General features: G+C 38.8%; 2 pseudogenes; both read right to left on the bottom strand.

Moving 5' to 3' along the window:
• Positions 1–815: 815 nt before the first annotated feature.
• Positions 816–1,897, bottom strand: LOC140671339 (uncharacterized; annotated as a pseudogene).
• A 12,745-nt stretch (positions 1,898–14,642) lies between these two features.
• Positions 14,643–15,194, bottom strand: LOC140671338 (uncharacterized; annotated as a pseudogene).
• Between the last annotated feature and the right edge of the window lie 7,695 nt (positions 15,195–22,889).

Raw genomic sequence — 22,889 nt, 5'->3', positions numbered from 1 at the left:
TCGCCGCTGTCGTCTCAGTCGTTGGAAGAGAATTTATATTTCCTGTAGTCTGAGAACATGTCCTCGGAAAATGCACTATCGACATCCTGTTCTTTGTTTCCTTGCCGTCGATCTTTAGTAGCTTGTTGTCGACACGATCCTCGTTGTCCGTTCTATCCCGGACGAACCCCCAAAATGTCATGTCCTCCGATTGGTCTTTGCGAAATCACGCAAAGACGCTCCTGATACGCACTCTCACTCACTCGCGCTGAAAATGAAACGACTCGCGTAAGGAAGAAATGATCTTTAATAGAATAATCCAATACAATGCAGCGAGAAAATAGAGTAATGTATTCATGCAAACGTTAAGGAAAAAATGCTAAGTGGTTTAGATACGTCCGCGCGTGTTGACAGCTCGACCCCATCATCATGGCGCCGAAAAATAATCACACATCGGCTGTAAATCAACATCTCTCATAGTAACATGCTATAGAGGATGCAATCCAGGGACGTAACAATATATATATGTATAATATAAGATAGAGCTAGAAGAGATTGCGCATAATCATATACATTGTATATTGTGCGCAATCTCTTCTAGCTCTACTTATACATACATATATATATATATATATACAGGGTCTGTCCGGAAAGTAATGCGTCGCATTTAAAAAAAAAAATTTATTGATCGGATAGGTTGAACAACTTAAAATTTTTCAAAGTATGACCCTTCTACATCAATACATTTTTGCCAGCGCGATTTCCATGCGTCATAAGCTTTCAGGAACTCCTCACGCAGGATGCTCTTCAGGTAAGCCGTCGTAGTAGCTTGCACGTTATCCACCGACTCGAGATGCTTTCCTTTGAGGTCGCTTTTCAGCCGAGGAAACAAAAAAAAGTCCGCCGGGGCCAGGTCGGGACTGTAGGGCGGCTGCGGCAACGTTGTCACACCGATCTTGGTCAGGTAGGCCGTGACAACAAAGGCGGTGTGAGCCGGCGCGTTATCGTGATGGAGTTTCCACGAAGCGCGGATCTTCTTTCGGACGCGGGCGACCCTGTGATTCAGTCTCTGGAGCACTTCCTTGTAAAATTGAGCGTTGACAGTCTGGCCAGTGGGTACGAACTCATGGTGCACTATCCCCTTTGCATAAAAAAAAACAATGAGCATGCACTTCATCCGAGACTTGCTCATGCGAGCCTTCTTCTGGCGCGGCGACGACGTCATGTGCCTTTCCGCACTCTGCTTCTTTGACTCCGGATCGTACTCAAAGACCCATGACTCATCCCCAGTGATAACTTTGTCCAGGAAATTGGGATCATTTTCACAGAGTTCCTTGAGTTCTCCACACACTTCCACTCGGTGTTGCTTTTGCGCATCGGTCAAAACTCTGGGCACGAGTTTTGCGCAAATCTTCCGCATGGCCAAGTCTTCCGATACAATCTCATGAACAACCGTTTTCGGCAAGTCTAATAATTCCGACATCAAGCAAACACTCATTCGACGATCTGAATTCAGTAACTGGCGCACATGAGTCACATGGTCGTCCGTTCGCGATGTTGATGGGCGTCCTGCGCGGGCCTCGTCGGCGACCTCCTCCCGACCTTCTCTAAACATCTTGTGCCATCTATTGGACTGCGATCGGGAAAGGCAATCGTCCCCGAAGGCTTCCTTAAGCATTTTAAAAGTTTCGAGCAGCGTCTTTTTCAGCTTCACACAAAACTTTATCGCATAGCGTTGCTCTAAAGTTTTCTCCATCATAAGTTCGACGCGACTACTACGTAGACGTTCACGAAAAAAGCCGTCCTGACCCTCCAAGCGCACGGAGACAATTGACCGACCAACCGCTGGAAAGCTAAGGGTTCCCCCACTCTCCCCAACCGATCCGACCGCACTGCGACGTATAGTCACGTCATAAAAAAATGCGACGCATTACTTTCCGGACAGACCCTGTATATATATATATATATATATATATATATATATATGATTCATAGATTGTAATAAAAAATATTAATATATGCCCCCCGCGAATGTTCTCCATAACAGCTTAAAATTACGAGTTACGAGTCTGTTGAAATCAGTCATCTGGTCAATGACGCATGCGCATAAGAGTCTCATCCGCCGAGATTTGTCCCTCGACCTAACAACACTGGGGAGAATACGCCTTCACTGAGGCACCTATTAAATAGGTGTTTCAGCCACCCGGATAGGTCTTCGACCTCCAGAGCGAGTTTCCAAATTCGTCCGGGGATACCGTTCGGACCAGGGACCTTGTTGTTCTTGATCTTACGAACGGCATCCGATAGCTCTCCCACCGTGATTTCTAGGTTTTCGGACCAGGCTACCATGAGACCCTCGGGGGAACGGGGCACATCCAAGTCCCAATCCAAGTCTATTCTGTCGGGTCTAATCGGGAATAGCGTTCCCATCACCTGGTCCAGTAGCCCCGGAGGGAGAGTCTCTGTGACAGGGGGGCCCAGTAACAAAGTTTCTTCGTCACGATCTTGGACGCCCCCACGGATCTGAATCCAGTAATTCGTCCCAGGATCTCGCTCTTAAAGCACGAACGAGTCTATATTCGCTAAGCGTCTTAGCCGTCCTATCATCTATTCCACAGCGCTGAGCACGCGTGTATCGTATTCTAGCGGCGACAGAGGATTGACGAAGAGTCGTGATTTCTTCCGTCCACCAATATGCAGCTCGGCGCGGACAGGGCCTGTTTCTAGGTATGGAGAGGTTGCACGGCGCCTTGATCAAGTCAACTAGGTACGCAACTCCTCCGGCCAGGCTACCCGTCCCTTCCTCTGGCGAATGGTGTTGCCAGAGGGCGATTTGGACGGCTGCCATCAGCCTATCCAGGTTCATTTTTTTAGAATCCCACGCGGTGGCTTTATATCGTCGTTGGGACTCTCGGGCTGGCGGACAGCGCTACATTGGAACACAATGTATTGATGGTCCGACAGTGTGTTTTCCAGGTGGCTCTTGCGCCACCTGCCACGTCCAGCTTAATCGTCTGGCAGAGGGGGTGACCATCGACAACAAAATTCTCTGTTTTTATTGACGAAATGTCAGATATCTGCAACGAGAAGTAGATGACATTTTTCGTTAGATACACTAATCCTAAGACATTAAATATTCATTCACAACTAATCAACTTAACGTATAGTAAATTATTATTAAATAATCTTAACTATTTAAAATTAAAGTATAAATTATACTTTTATGCTGAGAAAATTATATAATATTGCATATTTAATTTTTACAGTAGAAATAAACAATGAGATGGAGAAATGACGGAAAAAATAGAACAATTCCACCTTTTAGTAAAAGAAGGACAGCGACAAATGCAACAATTGTAACATTTGCTGCATTTATCGTAACAGCAGAAGCAGCAACAGTCTCAGCAGGAGCAGTCACAACAGTCGCAGTAACAGCAGCAAGAAAAAGGGTATATTATTTATTTGTTAATTTATTTATATGATGTTATAAGATATTTATTATTTATCTGTGTATATATTTATTTTTCAGATACACAAAAAAGAAGTGTCCGTCGCGCCGGTCGCGTGCCTAATGGTACACTCAGCGGAACGACAGGGACGGCAGTAGCGGCAGAGACGGTTGAAGTGGCTCGGGCAATATTAGAGGAAAAGAAAGGTACCTCCTCTCAAAGAGGAGGTGCTCGAGAAAGAAGATGAAACTTAATAATTAATTATTACATTAATAAATATTATGGTACTAATTATATTGATTATTAATTAAATTGTTTACTAATTATACATATATTAAAGTACTGTATTCTCTCGCGTTTTCTCTAATAAGTGAGGCGATAAAAACTCTTTGCCGGAAGAACAGAGTTTTTATGAACATTCAATCATGTCAATAAAGGCTTTAACCCAAAGTGTGTGAGTAGATATATATAGAGAGTTCTAATCCAGGGATCTGAGGGAGTTGAGGTAAGTGGGGGAACTGATTACCTCACCCTCCCGGTACTGATATGTCGGGGGGGAGGGGTACCAAATGTCCCCCAGATTAAAGGGAAAGGGGAGGGTACATATGCCTCCGTAGGTGGAGGGAGTGTCCTCTCCGACTGATTGCGAAGGTCTGATGGTGAGAGAAAGGAATGTCAACTGTTATAGATAAAATATTCACCCCATTCTATTTATCCATAATGTATATTTGCAATAAATAATTAGATTAATATTAATAAATTTTTATATCCCCATGGTAACGACGCGTTCGCAACGCGGTAGAGAGAGACGGTGCTATAGGCGTTCGCAACGCGGTAGAAAGAGACGGTGCTATAGGCGTTCGCAACGTGGTAGAGGGAGACGATGTTATAGGCGTTCGCAAGGCGGTAGAAGGAGAAGGTGCTATAGGCGTTCGCAACGCGGTAGAGGGAGAAGGTGCTATAGGCGTTAGAGGGAGACGGTGCTATAGGCGTTCTATATAGTGTAGGACAAGGAGAGTATGACGTGGTGTGAGAAGGAAGGCGCTGTATGTGTATGACAAGGAGTGTATGATGATAGGAAAAGGAGAGGAAGGAAGTAGGAAAAGGAGATATGGGTGCAAGAGAAAGAATAGAGAGAAAAGAGGATAGCGAGGAGAGCGTGTTATGGGGTGCGAGAGAAAGAATAGAGAGAAAGGAGGATAGCGAGAAGGAGAGCGTGTTATGGGGTGCGAGAGAAAGAATAGAGAGGAAGGAGGACAGCGCGATAAGAAGGAGGCTAAGGCGTACGCGAGATAAAAGATAATTTTTGTATGTTAAGTTTTTTTATAATGTTAAATGTTATCTTATTATATATCTTATTATCTAATTATATCTAATACAGAGGAAGAAGGATGGGATAGATGATGAAGGTGGAAATAAGTAATATATATATAAATGAGTTTAACATAATTTTTTATTTTTTATTTGTTACAAGTATCATAAAGTATATCATTTATAGCACACGCCAACAATTCGCAATCTACGAGTGATCCGCTATCGAACGCGTCACTCTCGCGAATCGCTTTCACAGCATCATTTACATTAGTAATATTGTTACGTTGCAAAACGTTCCAAATTGTTTAAATTTTTCATTCACGAGATGTATATTTTGACACAACCATGAATGCATATGATCGATATAATCTTCAAAATCAAATAAATGTAATAATGTTTGAGGTTGCATAACACAAAAACTTATTAGATAATGTTAATTTAATAATCCTCGATCCGTTTAATGTAATCATTTGGATAGATAGACCGCAGATCCATAATGGTTGACTTTCAGTCGATTGTACATGTCGTTCAATGTCTGTACGTTTTTGCATCAATGAGTGCCAGAGTACGATAGGCAATACTAATCGATTACCTCGGTTGTCAGCAAGTATCAATTCAACATACGACATAGCTCCAACACTTATTCCAATCTCCAAATATTTGTAAGATGTCGGGGTTAAAGTATATCTTCTCCCAAGTATGCAAACCGCACGACGAGATGAAACGCTATATAAAATATTAAAATATTAAAAATAATATTTAGAAAATAATTGAAATTTACATTTTCTTCGATTGAATTTCACCGTTCTCAATCGGAATGTAAAAATTCATCTTGTTGGTTTCTTTTGTGGAGCACATTTTTTTTGCACAACCTTATGCACGGACAACTGTTGCGATACTAAACTATTCAAAGTACTGCGAGCAATTTGTAATACCGCAAAACGTAATGAGGAGGGGAGTATTTGTGACGTAATTTTGCAAACGCCAATGTAAGGCTGTTAAAAAATATTAAAAATCGCATCCCCACGTGCTTTTTCGAGTGCCGTGTGTGGCTGCCGTATGATGAAATTGATTCAAATATTCAAATGTATACGACAATTCAAATATTCGGTTACAAATGTATACGGCAAAGCGTGAGATAAAATTTTTGCTAAATGATAACATAAACAGAACGCCGACAGTACGGATGTTTGCGCTAAAGAATAACGCGCCGACAGTACGGATGTTTGCGCTAAAGAATAATGTTTCGCATAGTGGGTGGGCATTATCATGTATATTTGACTATAAATATAAATAATAAATATGATCAGGCGTTCTATAGTACTATGTGGTGTAAGAATGAAGGTGCTGTATGTGTAGGACAAGGAGAGTATGATGGTAGGAAAAGGAGATATGGGTGCAAGAGAAAAAATAAAGAGGAAGGAGAGCGCGCATGGTGAGAAAAGGTCAGCGCTATAGGCGTAGCACAAGGAGAGTATGATATGTAAGGAAAGGAGAGAGCATGATGGTAAGGAAAGAAGGTAACAGTAAAAAAAATATAAATGTATAAAAATTCCAAATTTATTTAAAATTAAAAAAAATTTAATTACAGAATATAGAAAATAATACTTGAAGTATAGTTTTAATGTAAATATGGGTTGATTGAACCTTCATGATGATGATTCGACCACCAATTGAATATTTTAAATACATTTTATAAAGCGCAATTTCGTACATGTCTATCGCAACGCAGAGTAGCATCTAGTTTATCTAAAGCAGGAACGTCATCATAGTCGTTATCCAATGTCTCGATAATAAGACCAATTCTCGCATCGTCTTCCAGTAAATTTGTCAACCATTTTCGTTTTTCATGTCCTTTGACATACACTCGAGAAGCTGCATCTTTCAACGTCACAGCCTCAGTGATTAAACGTTTGGCCATGTAGTATGGAACGTTTCCATCTTCCCATTGCAGATTGTGATGTTTTCTAACCAACCATGCAACTTGAGATCTCTCAGACCTCGTGAGCAAACGGAATGGTGTAAGACTAAAAATATAATGAGACAGTACAGATCCTTTAGTCAGAATCGCAATTTCTTTCACGATAAATTTTTTATCGATAATAAATCCTTGAAGATCCACAAACGTTGGCACAACCATAATGAAAAGATATTAGCGAGAACTACGACGACGAACGACTGATGTTAATCATCGAGTATCGCAAGTTTTTATATTATATGATCCGGTATGCGATTCTCCAATTTCGTTTACAGAAGATTTGAACGTTGGTTGATAAGACGAACGTTCCTGCTCGTGCTGATTCATGTAATTTTACGTACTACGTTCGTTAGAGGTTTGTATTCGACAACGCGATCATGCAAAATGAGACAATAAGCGGTAGTGTTTGCCGGCACATTTTCCTTACAATCAAATTCTATTCTTATGTCTACGATAGCATTTTTCACCGATTCGTTTTGTCGAGAACAATCGATGATTACAAACGGACCGTGAAGTAGAAACAGTGAGACGGTGAGACTCGGTTCGAGGTACTCGTAATAGTTTTTGCAGAAACGCCCGTACGTATCGTATAGAATCGACCATCTATTTTTATCGAAATCCAGATTCATGTCGTCATGCGGATAATATTCCGAGTTCAGATAAAGCGTTCGTTAATTTGCAGTTGGCGAATTTACTCATATCCTTGAGCATAATATTCTTCCGGCCTGTCTGCAGAGCAAAGATAACGTATCGTGGTTTCTCCAGCTGAGTCGCGGTCTTAATGGCCCACGAATGCTTGGTTGTATGCTGCAACAGCGGAAACTCATACAGATCCCACGAGCGAAAACCCATGCTGAGGTAGCGTCCGCTTTCCAGAGCGCGCAGCATAGACAGCTTCTTAGTTTCACTCAACAGCACATGTGGCATTCGCCATTATATCTTGAATATGTTGATCACAGGCTCCACCGTCGAAGCTCCAACCAGACAATTGTAGTCATTGTGCGATCGTATTAAGATCAACTCGTGACGAGCGTTAATTACTATGCGTCTGTAATCCTCGCAAAATCCCAATAACATGTAAAGCGGTACGCAAAAATTAAAGTGCCCATTCACAGTAGTTGGATCAATTCTGCCAGCATGTTTCTGTTGCGATCAATCTCCACGCCATTGAGTTCGTATCGAATCTCATCAAACATGAATGCGACGCAATTATTTTGCAGTACCACATTAGATCTGGCAGTTGGATTGTTTATCTTCAATTCTCCCTCGATGTATAAGAAACTCTTGTACGGCAATGTATACAGATCCTGTTGTTGTATGAGTATTCTTATCTCGTCACTATGTCCGAACGTTGTGTTGGCGAATGGGTTGTAGGCGTGAGTCTCAATTTTGATGATGCGATCGTCAAAAATTGGTTCATCCGCGATGTTGAGAATGTCAGTCATCGTTCAAATGTTTCGCAACGCGAATCCCAAAGATTGTAAAAACGTAACGTTTGATGAGTTCAATTTCTTTTTCTTAGTGCAAGATGATTGCGTATTAGCAAATCTCGATGTTGTTGTTGTCGCGGGTGTCGTAAAGATTGTGCTGTCTCTCGACCCATTCAACACGAGCATCACACGCTAATTTTGCCGCCGTCGTACATGCACTCTAATGGTGATCTCTTCTCCTCGAAAATCGAGTAATCGTCCTTCCTGATCGACAACGCGTAACGTTAAATCCGTAATGCTCCGTACGATGATCGGTAGGTAAATGATGTGCGCCGGTGTTTCCAATATCTTATATTATGATGGTACCCTCGGTGAAAATTCATGTATCGTATGAACGAGTTTACCGTTGTTGTACGCACCCACGGTGACATTACATTCGACGCGGATAATGTTCACGTTGATAATGTTAATCGGCATGTCCGACTCGTACCATTTTCGCGGCTGCAGTATACGGTTCGAGAATCCTAGCAGCGATCCAATGTTGTTAGGCTTGCTAAAATTTATTCTGTAAGCGCATTTGATCTCGCTCCTCATCGTATTGTAATTAGCGCGGAGCACTATCGGCCATTCTCCATCCTCAAACTCATCGTCGTCAGTGTGTTTTTTATCGCCATCACGAACTGTGTGTTGCGAACGTTTTCGTGAAATTGTTTTATTCAAAAATTTATGTATCGCTCGCAGCTCGTACTATCCCTCGGGAATCGTAATTTCCGCATCGTCTTTGCCAAAGTAAAATTTATTATTCGAGGAATTCACGTTCGATATCGTGTGATAACTCTCAAAATCTGCTAGACCGAGCTCGTATTCACCATCGCTTAAATCTACGGTGGGCGAGTAATTTGCCGCGAGAACGCTGCTCTTCCCAATCAGCGTGAATGTCATAGACATGTTGACCAAACTCTTTAATGAATACTAAGTTAAATAGCGGAATGTATGTCTTTAAATTCGCGTACATCAACCGCTCGGAGAAACGGCAGCGCTATAGGCGTAGGACAAGGAGAGCATGATATGTAAGGAAAGGAGAAAGCAAAAGAGAAGGCTGCAGTAAAAGAAATATAAACGTAACTTATTAAGAAATTAAAAGTATTCTTAAAACATTTCCAATACAATAGCTCAGATTAACTACGCATTTCGATTAAAAAAAAATATATAAATGTAACGTATTATTATATAATATACAGGAAGAAGGATAGGATTTTATAAAGAAGATACATAGCGATATATATGTTTAATATATATAATTTTTATTCAAAATGTGTTTTCATACATATAATGTGTATGTGTTAAAATTTAAATTCGCGTGCATCGACCATTCGGAGAAACTGCAAGCATAATTGTCCGCAGATTCTTTGATTATAAGTTTGATAGGATGTGTGATTATAATCTATTTTTGCCACATTTAAATATCATACCAATTCATTCGGCGGGCGAAGATTACCAAAACTGTCAAAATATATAGCGCGATTCCCCCTCTTTGCATACGCTACCCAGTGAGTATCCGAGCCTTTAGCGTTATCCAAATTTATGATGCCGCTCTCGTTTCGATATATACCGCCGATTATATATCCGATCGGTAATGAGTCACGCACAAAAACACCTCTAAAATACGGAATGCGCATACGTTTTGCTAATTGAAGTAGGTGTATGTTGGTAGTTGCACCCTCTGGCATTTTTAGTGTCTTTTTGATGTTTTTTTTTCTTCTTTCTCATTGAGACTCCTCGTCCGTATTTGTATGGCGCGAGATACAATCTGCGCCTTCCATGGCGCGATTGTGACGTAGCATCTCTTGAAACTGACGTTGTGTAGCTTTTCCATCGTTTATCATCTTTGCTACATCAGCCGCTCCACCAATCAGAGATCCAAGAGCACCCAACACTGGTAGAATCGGTATTACGCCCCCGCGTTTCGCTACCGGAAGTATTCGTTTTTTCGTAATCTTTTTCTTCGTCGACGATTTTTTCATCCCCATACCCATTTTCGTCTTTGCTTTCATGACCGTCCAAACGGCCGTGGCGGCTGCTCTTTCACCAAAATTCGAATCTTTCGCTGTAATACGTTCTCGCGCCCTCGCAGCTAGTATACGATCCGCTACGTGTCGTTCGCCGAGATCGTTGCTGCGCGAGTAAGCTAAATCGTGTTCACGACACGCGACGTCCAATGAGTTGATGCCTCGATCACCTCTAGTCAATCGTTCTTGTAAACGAGTTCCCGGTCTGCAAAACTGATATCCAGGAATATGTAATTCGATAGGAAGTGCGTTTATCGCAATTCAACAGACCACAGCCTCTTACGGTTCTCGCTGACATTCGTAACAATCTTTTATCATCGGCGCTGGACCGTCAATGTGCGTTTGTTGCCACGGTCGATTGTAATGTTCGAAACAGCGACGATAGGTCTGAACCTCCGAATCCGCCTTTATGTATTCCGGAAGTTTGTCCCTCAGACGTTCCGCGTAACGACCAAACTGTTTCAATAAAATAATCTTCGGTATATATCGTAACTGTTCTGAGGTAAGGTTGAGAATATCACAGTCATCCGACAGTGAAAGAAACATGTTTGATACTGAGCGGTTTCGATTTGATGCGCATCTATAAATAGGCTCTCCTCCCCCTCCTCCTCCTCAGAAAGTATTGTTAAGTCTGATTAGACAAGTCATGCGATTCGTGCTACAACCAACGGTAATTAAAGTAACAAATTTTAATAATAGGCTAATGCCTGAAAAAGAAATACACAAACATGGAAAAATATTACCGAATACAATACGCGGTCTCATTTGCGGCCTTTCGAATTGTGGTAAAACTAACTTGTTGATAAGTTTGATAGAAAGTTCAAACGGTATACGCTTTGAAAATTTATACATATATTCAAAATCGCTTCAACAACCAAAATATTAATATTTGAAAAATTTATTGTCATCGATAGATGAAATTGGTTACTTTACGTTCTCTATAACAGCGATGTCATTCCATCGAGAGAGGCGCTTCCGAATTCTGTTTTTATCTTTGATGACGTGGCATGTGACAAGCAAGATACGATAAGAGAGTACTTCTCAATGGGTCGACACTCAAGCGTCGATTGTTTCTATCTCTGTCAAACGTATGCCAAGATACCCAAGCATCTTATACGCGACAATGCTAATCTGTTGATTTTATTTAAACAAGACAGTATAAACTTGCGACATATGTACAACGATCATGTAAATACTGACATGTCATACGATGATTTTAGCGCGTTATGTCAAAAATGTTGGCAGCACAAGTATGGATTTCTAGTAATTGACAAAGACAGTTCAATGAGCAATGGACGCTACAGAAAAGGTTTTTAATGAATTTGCGGTACCGTAAAATGGTCAGTTGCTATCGAAACATTGACAGAGCAACGTCTACATAAAAAACATGAGTGATAACAGTGATCGTGAAAAGATTGCGCAAAAAATTGCACAGACGAGCGAGTCAATTTGCAAAAAATATCGCGCGTTAAAAACTGGTAAAATTGAGGAAGATGTAGCGTTGGAGAAACAGTTTAAGCCGATTAGCGAGCCTCTAAAACAGCTTGTTCAAAATACCATCGATATAGAATCCGACGTATCGAAAATCGAGCCGTTCGATATACTCGAAAAAGACCATGTGGAAAAGAAAATTATTAAAGTTAAAAAACGACCAAGAATCTCATTGAATGATTTGAGCTCAAAGCAAAAACGATTAAACGTCTCATTAAATGATTTGCCGATAACTTCTACACCGAATCAAAGACGAACGATACCGGACACATCTACTCAGATAGAAATTGCGCAACCGCGTCAATTATCGTACGAGCAACCACCCGTCGACGAAATTTTTGAAACCACACCCGATTCGTTGGTTACAACGGTACAACGTGAATTGCAAACGTCCGCAGGTGTAAACATATTTCGAGAGCATTTAGGTCCACTCGGACAAAAATATATACTAACTTTTATGAATCAAGATAAAGATAAAGCTATGGATTATGTGTACGGTATTAAGTTTTCTAACGATGGAATAATCCTCGGTGATAAACATTTTGACGTAGACAAAAATGATAATATAATTATCAATGAAGTAAAATATACGGGAACGTTGGGTCTCTATGAATTAATTTTCAAAAAATCCCCGACGATGAAATATACACCGAAGATGATTTGCTTAAATATAAAAGTATATTACTAGCGACGAATGCGCATAAACGTGGGAACAAAGCACATAATCCAGTATTAGGGACTAAAGGATATAAGTATAAAAATGTAATTGCACCGTTATTTTTTAGCAGAAAAGCTGGAAAAGGTATACTACCGCGCGCTATGATTCTAAACGACAATAACATCGACTACGTGCATTGGAACGATCCAAACGAGTTGGTAGATCGTCTGCGATTACTGGATGCTTCGCGTCGAGCCGGTAACAATGCTCACGATAATGAAATCATGTCGATTATCGAAGAACTTCGCGAAGATGGTCTTATTATAAATTGAATGATGTCTCGACAAAACTAATCAGTCGATCAGCGTCACGTGACACTTTACGAAGCGTCGGAAAAAAATGTCTATCAACAAATTTGGCTTATTCGATTCAAGAAATGATGCAATCGGTACAAACGGCTCTTGGGATAGATTGTTAAAAAGTTATGTGCACGAAAACGCTCTGTGTCGCGTCGTTACAGACTTCGATGCGAGGTCGCGTAAAATTCGCCGTGTAGCGCAACCTGAGGCTGACACCGATGTCGTCAACAAATTGTGCGTGCAGTCCTGCGTTAAAAAACTAATGAATCGACAGAAAGAATCAGATAAGAAGCTTACTTCGCTTGAGAAGGACGTGCGAGCATTACAGATTGCGCTAAACAAACTTCAACGCGCGGCTAACGCTAACTCAGAAACAGCTATCAACCTGAATGAGCATCAGTGAACGGGTTAGAAGCGGCTATCGAACGGTTATCGAACAGCTACGAAGGATTATCGAACGGCTGCGAACAATTATCGAACCGCTACGAAGAATTACCGAACTGCTATCTAACTACAATGAGTGGCAGTTGTAGTGAACGACCTAGCAGCAGCAGCAGCAGCAGCAGCAACAGCCTCGAACGAGGCTATCAACATCTCAAGCAGGGCTGCGAACGAGGCTACGAACACGTTCTTCACGGCTACACTCAAGGTTACAAACAACTCAAGAACTCCTACAATCGTTCAAAAGACGTCTGTGAATGAGGCTACGAACGGGTCAAAAGCGGCTACGAACGAGTCAAAAACGACTGTGAAAAAGGCTGCGAATGGGTCAAGAACGATTTTCGAATAGGTGAAGGACGGCGGTGAACAACGCGATAAAAACGGAATTTAAAGAATAGTTATTAAAGGATGATAAACGATAATGAGTGATAAAAAGCAAACAACAAACAACCATTGAGAAAAACTGACAAAGCAAAGAATCAACATAGTTTGGAGAGACGGCAGTTGGTAAACGAACTGCACGCGCCAGCGAGAAAAAATTTTCCCCGAAGACACGTCATAGTGCGGGGATACGATGATCTGTGGCAAGCCGACATCGTCGAGATGCGTCCGTATGCTCGAGTCAACAAGGGATACAATTACATACACACTGTTATCGATGTGTTGAGCAAGTATGCATGGGTCGTACCGCTCAAGAGTAAAGGTGGAAGCAAGACGGCCGATGCGATTGCAGAGATAATTCGAGACGATGCGAGATGCTCGAAAAATTTTAAAATCGATCAAGGAAAAGAATTTTACAATGCAAATGTACAAAACCTCATGAAGAAACACAATATTAATCATTATTCGACATATTCCGTCATGAAAGCCTCGATCGTGGAACGCTTCAATCGTACTTTGAAGAATAAAATGTGGAAAATGTTTACGTTCAATGGAAACTACAAGTGAATCAACGAACTATCGAGACTCGTTGAAGAGTACAACTCGCAAAAACATCGCACTATCGGTATGAGACCTATCGATGTTACTCCAGCCGTCGCGGAGAAACTTTTAAATACGGTGTACAGCAACGTAAAGATTGCGGTGCCGGCGAAATTTAAAATAAGCGATTCGGTGCGCGTGAATTCAAGACTTTATTCGAAAAAGGCTACACACCAAATTGGACCACCGAAGTGTTTGAAATTGTTAAGATACAGAAAATTAATCCCGTGACATATATATTAAAAGATTCGCGCCGGTCCCGTCGCCGGTGGATTTTACGAATACGAACTACAACGCGTTGCTAATCCCGATATATATCTTGTGGAAAAGATATTGAGGAAGAGGGGGGATGAAGTTTTTGTGAAATGGTTGGGATTCGATAGTTCACGGAATTCTTGGATACGTAAAAATAATGTATTATAAAAATATAACAAATATTATATAAAGTTTACATATATAAATATATAATATTCAAATATACACTTTTTTCTTTTTACAACGGTATTCTGTAATGCCCCTATGGTAGCGTATCGATACTTTTAGGTATTATATACCGTTTATTATCGTGTGGACTTAGGGTAATTTTTTTCTGCCGCATGGTATATACTTTATGCATTTTTGATCTTATAGTCGATTGCTGTCGCGTCATTTCAATTCCTTCGTTCAAACACTGCATGTAATCGTCAAATGTTATGGTTTTTGCGACAACGCTATTCTTAATACCTTTTACTTTTTTCGTATTTTTTTTACCATCTACTTTTAGCGCATACATTTTTGCTCTAAGCCCGACAAATTCTGTCATTATCATACCGTTGTTTTCATCCTTTATCAGACCCGGTACCTTTTTATTCACGAGCGGTATACCGTACGCAATGTCTATCGCATAGTCGCTCGTGTCGAACTTGCCGATGTCGCGCTTCATAATCTCGTACACGTCTTCGCACTCAATGTGATATATGAGACTATCCGTGTCGGTGTACATGACTTTACATTTTTTTTTATACATTGGAATCATGTAATCGTGATGAAATTCGTACAAACACATCTTGAATACATCAAGTATACACATACCTACATAGATTGGTTTGTAAAACTTCACCTCGAGTCTACGCAATTCCACAGCAATTAAATTTTCCGAAAAAACGCTCCTGCTATGAAAATTTGGTTTCGCGATCATTGCCTCTGCGCCGTACCTATCGTCCCATTTTGTTATAAGTTTAATATCTACGCGATTGCGCACATTTTCCATCGTTTTGCTGAAAACTGCATTATTCATTGATTTGTATAAATTCTTTTCAAAATCATTTTTCGCCATTGTTCTAAATTGCGTGTTTAATTCAATATATGTACGTAACCATGGAGATTGCGCGAATTGTAATATGCGATGAATTTTTGTAACGCGAAGGCCGTGTCGCGTACATTGCTGCAGATTGCGGTAGTGTATTACGTATCGTTTCTTATCGTATAAGATTGCGAGCAACTTGTTCTCTCTCTTGCCGGGTGACTTGTCACGCGTCCGACAAAACGGTAAGTCAGTATGCGCGTCGTGAAGATGTTGCGGGTACTCGAGATCGACTTCGAGGATATAGCCTGTAGGCGAATCGGACGCGATCGATGATAGATCAAAATTGCATATATTGTCGACCCATTGAAAACTAGCGTAAGGCAAAGGTTGACACATTGCCCATCCATATAAATTATTTACATCGAAATACATTAGATACGATGACGGTTTCAATGGGTCATGACTGCATGTACTTGTTATTAGCATGCGCGTATTTGTTGGAACATTGACTCAAACCACCGCGTATACCTCGTGCTATAAACATTACCATATCGATGTCAGTGAACAATTCAAACTTAATATTTGTATGCTTCAACATGGCATCCCACGTGTATCCGGGCAGAGTATAGTAATGCGCAGGGTCGAGCCCGTAACTCTTGATACAATTGTCACGAAAATTTCCAAAAACATCGGCTAATAACAAGACATCGATTTTTAAATATAGATCGCTATATTCGCCTAGCGTTCTAATGGAGAATTGGTTCCAAACAGTCTCGGCGTGCGCGTAATCGCTCTCGGATACTGTGTCATCGGTCAAGGAACTGTAAAATAATTCGCGCGGAAGTAAACATGTATCGTGCAATTTATCTACACAATCGATATATTCGTACGGAAAGACACCTTTTCGCGTTAACAGATCAAAGTCTTCTACCCGCAAATTTTGATATTCAGATTGTAAAATTTTTAGTTTATCTTTACTGAGAAAAGATGCTAATTTGTTGAGACTTGTTGTGAGAAATTTAAAAGAATCAATGAAACGTAATTTAATGTGATTTCGTGATATGTCTTCCGTAAGTTTAACATCTTTCGTAAATGAAATGTATTTTTCTTTAGTTATCGGAAGTAGATCGATTCTTCCTTCGAACGCTGTGGCTATTTCCTCGATTATAAAATATGAATCGTAATCGGATAAATTGTGGAAAATAATTGGAATATAGAAGGATTCCTTATAATTTAGATTGCAATTTGAATGCGCGGGACCTCTGTACCGCCCAGTGAGGGTCACCTCAATGATCGTGTACGCGCGTATCGTCTTCCACGAATGGTTTCTCACATATATGACATTGAGTAGCACTATTAAACTTTTCCAATTCTTCACGCGTCAAATTTATCATGGGAAGATTTGAAGATAAAATTGTTTTCACGCGCGTTGCTAAATTTTTTAATTCTTCAGCAAACCATGCAACGCAATTATTATCCCGACATGAATGATACGCGGATAACGATTTGTCGTACGAGCAATGTACATAATAAGCGATGCTAAACACTTGATGATGCTAGTATAAATTTTTTTCTGCTTCTTCTTTGTCCGTCTTTCTCAAAACACATTCCAGGTCGGCATACACGACGACAGGAACCTGCTCCTTCCTATTATAGTTGTTAAAAGCGAGTCACTTATCTTTATCGCTCGGTAATCGGATAGCGCCGTCATTCATCTTCCCGCAGTCTACAGTATGTGACTGTAGTTTCTCATTCGAATAAAAATAATGTAGACATCTATAAAAAATAGAAATAATTAATATATATATATTTTAACATCTATAAAAAATAGAAATAATAATTATATATTTATTTTGAAAAAAAATCAATAATATTAAATATACATACCGATCGCAGATATATTTTTGTCCATTGTGTTTATTGAGTTGCAAACTCACGAGCCGGGATAAATTCTTGATCCACGCGAAATGTTCGATATCTTGCGCATCTTGAATATAAAGCAAATTGGCGTGCTTGTCTCTCTTTTGCTCCGAAAGACGAATAGGAACAATATTTTCGTTTTCGATGGTATACACATTGATTGAAATATTGTTGTTAATTTCAAACTTTTTAATTTGATTAAGAGTCACTGGAAACTCAATGTCCCGAAGATTTAGCACATCCGTATAACGCGCAATTGTTGATATCCGATCGATATTCGCGGTCGTTTAATTCGACTCTGCTCTTTCAACGACTTGATATATTCATCGCATCGCACCTCCCACGCAAAGTACTCCTCTACCGAATTTATCAAGGTGGATTGATGTGTTAAAACCTGCTTCATTTTTTACATATAAGGTACACTCGCACAAGCTTCTATAAAGTACACTCGCAGAAGCTTCGACAATAATGGTAAAATGTGACTCTCTGTTCTGATTTATATCTAATCGTTATATTCTTTTCGCGTTGCAAAACGTTATTCTTTTGTGTAAACATCCGTCATTTCTATAATATCACGTCTCTTTATCTCACACATATTTCGTGGTAATGTAATATAATATGACATCCTGTACGCATAGGATTATAATTATTATTTATATTTATAGTCAAATATACATGATAATAGCCACCCACTATGCAAAACGTTATTCTTTAGCGCAAACATTCGTACTATCGACGCGTTATTCTTTAGCGCAAACATCCGTACTGTCGACGTTCTGTTTAAGTTATTATTTAGCAAAAATTTTATCTCACGCTTTGTCGTATACATTTGTAACACCTAACCGAATATTTGAATCGTCGTATAAATTTGAATATTTGAATCGATTTCATCATACGGTAGCCACACACGGCGCCCGAGAAAGCACGTGGGGACGTGATTTTTAATAATTTTTAGCAGCCTTACATTGGCGCTTGCAAAATTACGTCACAAATACTCCGCTCCTCATTACGTTTTGCGATATTACAAATTGCTCGCAGTACTTTGAATAGTTTAGTATCGCAACAGTTGTCCGTGCATAAGGTTGTGCAAAAAAAATGTGCTCCACAAAAGAAACCAACAAGATGAATTTTTACATTCCGATTGAGAACGGTGAAATTCAATCGAAGAAAATGTAAATTTCAATTATTTTCTAAATATTATTTTTAATATTTTAATATTTTATATAGCGTTTCATCTCGTCGTGCGGTTTGCATACTTGGGAGAAGATATACTTTAACCCCGACATCTTACATATATTTGGAGATTGGAATAAGTGTTGGAGCTATGTCGTATGTGGAATTGATACTTGCTGACAACCGAGGTAATCGATTAGTATTGCCTATCGTACTCTGGCATTCATTAATGCAGAAACGTACAGACATTGAACGACATGTACAATCGACTGAAAGTCAACCATTATGGATCTGCGGTCTATCTATCCAAATGATTACATTAAACGGATCGAGGATTATTAAATTAACATTATCTAATAAGTCTTTGTATATGCAACCTCAAACATTATTACATTTATTCGATTTTGAAGATTGTATCGATCATGTGCATTCATGGTTGTGTCAAAATATACATCTCGTGAATGAAAAATTTAAACAATTTGGAACGTTTTGCAACGTAACAATATTACTAATGTAAATGATGCTGTGAAAGCGATTCGCGAGAGTGACGCGTTCGATAGCGGATTACTCGTAGATTGCGAATTGTTGGCGTGTGCTATAAATGATATACTTTATGATACTTGTAACAAATAAAAAATAAAAAATTATGTTAAACTCATTTATATATATATTACTTATTTCCACCTTCATCATCTATCCCATCCTTTTTCCTCTGTATTAGATATAATTAGATAATAAGATATATAATAAGATAACATTTAACATTATAAAAAAAACTTAACATACAAAAATTATCTTTTATCTCGCGTACGCCTTAGCCTCCGTCTTATCGCGCTATCCTCCTTCCTCTCTATTCTTTCTCTCGCATCCGATAACACGCTCTCCTTCTCACTATCCTCCTTCCTCTCTATTCTTTCTCTCGCACCCCATAACACGCTCTCCTTCTCGCTATCCTCCTTTCTCTCTATTCTTTCTCTCGCACCCATATCTCTTTTTCCTACCTCCTTCCTCTCCTTTTCTTATCATCATGCACTCCTTGTCATACATATACAGCGCCTTCCTTCTCACACCACGTCATACTCTCCACGTCCTACACTATATAGAACGCCTATAGCACCGTCTCCCTCTAACGCCTATAGCACCGTTTCCCTCTACCACGTTGCGAACGCTTATAGCACCTTCTCCCTCTACTGCGTTGCGAACGCCTATAACACCGTCTCCCTCTACCGCGTTGTGAACGCCTATAGCATCGTCTCTCTCTACCGCGTTGCGAACGCCTATCGCGTCGTTACCATGGGGATATAAAAATTTATTAATATTAATCTAATTATTTACTGCAAATATATTATGGATAAACAGAGTGGGGTGAATATTTTATCTATAACAGTTTACATTCCTCTCTCTTACCATCAGACCTCCGCAATCAGTCGGAGAGGACACTCCCTTCACCTGCGGAGGCATATGTACCCCCCCTTCCCCCTCAATCTGAGGGACATTTGGTACCACCCTTCCCCCTCAATCTGGGGGGATATTTGGTACCCCCCCCCGGACATATCAGTACCGGGGGGGTGAGGTAATCAGTTCCCCCGCTTACCTCACCCCCCTCAGATCCCTGGATTAGAACTCTCTATATATATCTACTTGTGTGACCTTTATGTTTTTGCGCATTTCTGGTTAAAATTATAAAAATTCTCTGAGTGAGATTTATGCTTTGCAGCTTATCTCATCTCATGCCGTTAACAATTTTCTTTAAAAAAATTGATGGGTAGTTGTTCATCTGTTAATAGTCAGCGCCCTATGCTGCTGTGTGGCGCTCAAGTAGAACTTATTCTACTCTACTCATGCGTACTATCTATGTTATTTTTTATTCTATGTTCTATCTTACCTTGTGTTTAAGTCGATCGCCGTGAGCGTAACGATATTCTCTTTACAAACAATTATAATTACTTATCTTAATAAACCAGATACTTTATAATCAACAACGACCATTAACTCTTTATTATTCCTACAAAAATAATAATTAAATACATATATTTTTGTATTTTGGATTCTTTGTTTTTTTTTCTTTATTTTGGTTGCTAAAGACTCTTGTCTTTGTTTGTGTTGTTACAGTATCACCAAGGACGATCTTCTTTACATTAGACAATTATTGATTGTTTTGTTTACTAGTATTAATAATGGTAACCATGGATAGATTGAATCTTGAAAAACTTTCTTTCAATGAGTTTCAATCGAAAGCATGAAAATATGACCTCGAGTAGACCCTTGCGCCGTTATATTTCATGTCGGCGATGACCGAAACGAAATAGTTTGGCGGCGACAAATTCATCGAAAATTTACACTCTCAGCGGCGGCGGAATCGGCGGATGGTAATTTACCGGCGGCGGCGAACAGCGGCGTTAGTACTTTATATAAATTACATCTTACATAAAAGAATCAAATTTCAAAGCAATTAAATAAATAAATTCTAATATTGATATATTAGAAAATTCTGAAGCTTGAAACATTTTAAGTATAAATTTTCTTAAAAGACATTATCTCTTTTCTAAATTTTATTTAATATTTTTAAGCACATTTTAAAAACTTTATCTCTTTAGAACAAATTGCATCAACGTTATTTTGACTTTAAGCGATCCTTAAATATTGTTGCGTGCCACCGGGTACAGTCCTTCCGCGCCACGAAGTCATGCGCTCGAAGCGGCGCGATTGAAGATCGTCTCCAGGACGATTTGATCATCGTTTGTTTGTAATTAGAATTCGTGAGAGTTGTCAAACTGTGCGAACGCGTTGTTGACAGCAATTATTATAACGTTTACTTATGTCTGTCTTTATTTATTTAGAAAGAAAAATAAGGATAAAATGTCTATTTTAAGACCCTGCTCAAATCCAAAATAATATTAGTGTTTGCTGGCCTTAATTATTTCGTTTACTTATCCTGTCCGTTTTCTAAGTTATAAATTTTTAAATTAAGTTTATCTTATTATACGTACAAATAAGTTTTTTGTGTATACGAATTTTTTCGATTTGTAGTATTGCTATGTATATTATTGAAAAATAGATAAAAAAATTTATTTAAAACATTAAATACAAATAAGTTATTAATAAAGATACAAAAATATATAAAAAGATTATCATAAAGATATTAAAAATTTGATAAAATTATAAATTATAATTATAATTTAATTTTACATTAAAATATTAATAAAAACTTTTTTATATAAATATAATTATGTTTTATATATTATTTACTTTTAATAATAACAAAAGTAATGAAGGTAATATAAAAACAAAGTTTTATATATATATATATATATATATATATATTTCTTATTTATATATAAGATCATTGGTATTATTTTTATTTTTAATAAAACAAGAAGTATAGGTAATAAAGAGCCAAGTGCAAGGAGTTAAGGGGATCCAACAGGGCTCATTTTACCGACAAAATCAGTTCGACTAAAAATCTTTTTTTTGGCTGCACAGATCAATAAATCCTTTTACATAGTTAAAGTACTTTTAATAACGAGTTCTGGACGCTATAATTTATGTAAAAAATTTTACTTTTGTTATCGACTCATTGAATTAATATTTATTTAATATAAAAGTTCTTTACTTTATTCACACGAAAGATGTGCCCCATGCTTGGAATAACGTGGTAGAATATAAGTAAATTTTTGAAAATGATTTTAAAAGTCTAGTAAAAAAGTTTTTTAGTCGAACTTTTTAGAAACTGCTTTCATACATATATGATGTATGAAATCGAGACGCGAGGTAATACAGAGCAATTTTTAGTTGACCGATCTCGAGATAGATAGAGCTGCAATCTGTTTGTGTAACAAGGACAGTCGCCGAACAAACACAGAACGAGAACGTATAAAGAGCAAGCGAGATAGCTAACCTTCGCGAACGAGTCTTCGGAACACTTTGATGTTGTTTATCTCGCTTACTCCCGCACACACTCTTGCATAACGCATAACACATATGCATAAGAAAACTGATTGGTCTATAAGCACTTGCATAAGGAATTCAATCAATCGGTCTCTCTCTCTCTCTCTCTCTCTCTCTCTCTCTCTCTCTCTCTCTTTCTCTCTCTCTCTCTCTCTCTCTCTCTCTCTAATTCATTATTATATTCTTTTCACGTTATTTTTCATTCGTATGGTTTTTCTTTTTCCTTACATACAAATAATTTATGTATTTCCATTTTATAACTTTCGTGAAATACGTAGAGTTATTCTCTCTTTCTATTTTGCGATTCTAAATATCTCTACATAATATAATTGTTTACTTTGATATAAAAATAATCTTTATGACAATTGATTTTATTTATTTATATGATGAAACATGTATATAAAGTGGTATATG

The sequence above is a fragment of the Anoplolepis gracilipes genome, chromosome 11 (genome assembly GCF_047496725.1).
Source record: "Anoplolepis gracilipes chromosome 11, ASM4749672v1, whole genome shotgun sequence".
Lineage (NCBI taxonomy): Eukaryota > Metazoa > Arthropoda > Insecta > Hymenoptera > Formicidae > Anoplolepis > Anoplolepis gracilipes.
Note: the sequence above shows the minus strand (reverse complement) of the source record. Positions and strands in the feature narration are given on the sequence as shown.